Here is a 2,552-nt window from a genome sequence, read left to right as displayed (position 1 = left end):
ATAAACAACTTCTTGGTTAAAGATTTCATCATGTAAAGACTCTCCAACTTCAACCAAAGACCAGCGACAGTTTCTTCATCTGCGACCTCGATGATGACGTCATCAGCCAAACATAGCATGATCGTCGAATGAGCCTTCTCCTCAAGAGTCTTCCACTCTTCGTCATCCACGGTAGCCTTCTTTGACTTACCTGTCAGCGACACCCACAGCCCCTGCTACTTTAGTAGGGATCGCATCTTGATCTGCCATAAACCAAAACTATTCCTCCTGGTAAATTTGTCGATCTTTACGTTCATGCCAGACATCTTCAATTGTCGAACAAATGCAGAATTTTGAGGAAAAAAAACCCTAACAAGGCTCTGATACCAGTTTTTTGTGAAATCAACAATTAAAAAACACAAAAAGGAACGTAGAGATAGAGAGGATCGACACACAGATATACGTGGTTCACTAACAATGTGTTAGCTACGTCCATGGGTAGAGGGAGAACAATATTATTTGAGAGAATGTTTTCAGAATTACATCAAAATGGCGCCTCTATAGTAAGAGAGTTTATATAGCGCACTGCTCTAAACCCTAGGGTCAAAATCGTAAATAACTGCAAATAAATAAATATGCTGAATACAAAATCTGAATAGGTTGTTCGAAGCGCCAGCAAATAGATTCAAGGCATTTCAACAACAAATATGATGAAAGTGGAAATGTAACAAGGAATAAAACTCGTTTAGTTGCTCAAGGGTACACTCAGATTGAAGGAGTAGACTTTAATGAAACATTTTTTCCTGTGGCTCGAATCGAAGCTATCAGATTGCTTTTGAGCATCTCGTGCTTACTAAAGTTTAAATTATTTCAGATGGATGTGAAAAGTGCCTTCTTATATGGGTACTTGCCTGAAGAAGTGTATGTCGAGCAACCTAAGAGGTTTCTTGATCCCTCTAACCATAATCATGTGTACAAGCTCAAAAAGGCGCTTTATGGTCTTAAGCAGGCTCTTAGGGCCTAGTGCGAATGGTTGACTTAGTTTCTTGTTGATAATGGATATAATAGATGAAGAGTTGGTAAAACTCTATTTGTAAAAAATTATGACAAAGATTTTGTTATTGTTCAAATCTATGTCGATATATCATTTTTTGTGGGATGCCTCAAAAGATGGTTGGTTTTTTTGTAGAAAGAAAAAAATTGAAATGAGTATAGTAGGTGAACTAACTTACTTCCTGTGGTTCCAAATCAAACAACTAAAAGGGGGCATATTTATTTCACAAAGTAATTATGCTAGAAGCATTGTGAAGAAATTTGGGCTTGAAAAGACAAAAATCAAACAAACTCTAGCTCCCATGTCCTCTAAGCTATCCAAAGATGCAAATGGAGATTATGTTGATGAAAACTTATATAGAAGCATCATTGGAAGCTTGTTATACCTCACTACTAGTAGACCGATATAGCTTTTGCAGCTGGAGTCTGTGGACGATATCAATTTTGCCCCAAATCAAACCATCTTCTTAGAGCAAAGAGAATAATCAAGTATATTAATGGGACAAGTGCTTACGAGTTATTCTATATCTTTGACACTGGTAGCTCTCTTGTGAGCTATTGTGATGCTGACTGGGTAGGGAGTTCTGAGGATAGAAAAAGTACTTCAAGAGATTATTTCTTCCTTGGAAACAATCTTATATCAATATTCCTCCTAACACTCATGAGCTTCATCCTTCTATGAAAGATTTGGTTTATGAATTAACTAAAGGTTTGAAGAATGCTTGGCTTAAGATTTGGCAGCTTGCTTCTGCTGAGCTAAGTGTTAAATATGTTGTGTTGTTTCACATTGGGATTGCCAATTGGTGCCCTTCTTCTCACCACTTTAGTCTTGTAACATCCCGGTTTTTTTTTTAGGAAAATTTAGTTAATTATCTCAAATTGCTGAGTTTTAGTTTCCTAATCTTTGGAATTTGGAAACAAATTGTTACAGTTGAAGAAGTTTTATTGGTTAATGTGGATTCTTTGAGTATGAGTTTTAAATTAATTGAAATGGATAATTGAATTATTTGTATAAGAAATTTTGAGTTTTTGTGAAATTTGAAAGGGGAAAGAAGAAATTGTGGTTTTAAGATTTTACCCTCTTTAATTTTAGAACTTAGATTCAAAATTTAAGTAAAGAATTAGGAAAATATAATTGGTTTATTTGGAAGTAATTAAATCAAGTACTTAAAAAGATTTGTAAATTTGGATTCAAGTTAATTTGGAAAGTTAGAATTTAATTTTGGGATTTAGAATTTTTGGAAAGAAGTGATTGTGAATTTATTTTTAGGTTTATTTAATTAATTGGAGAAGAGGTGAAAGATTTGAGTTTGATATGACATATTTATTAAGGAAAGGAAATATATATATATATATGTATGTATGTATGTATGTATGTATGTATGTATGTATGTAGTATTTATGTATTTGTGTGGTGGAGAATTAAAAAGAAAAGAAAATTGAATTTTCAAACCCCCACTTTCTCACTTTCTCTCTGGTTTAGATGAACTTCGGCTGCCGGACCGCTGACGTCCACATTC

This window comes from Benincasa hispida, chromosome 5 (genome assembly GCF_027475165.1).
Source record: "Benincasa hispida cultivar pf3 chromosome 5, pf3_genome.v1.1, whole genome shotgun sequence".
Taxonomy (NCBI): domain Eukaryota; kingdom Viridiplantae; phylum Streptophyta; class Magnoliopsida; order Cucurbitales; family Cucurbitaceae; genus Benincasa; species Benincasa hispida.
This window is presented reverse-complemented; position numbering follows the sequence as displayed.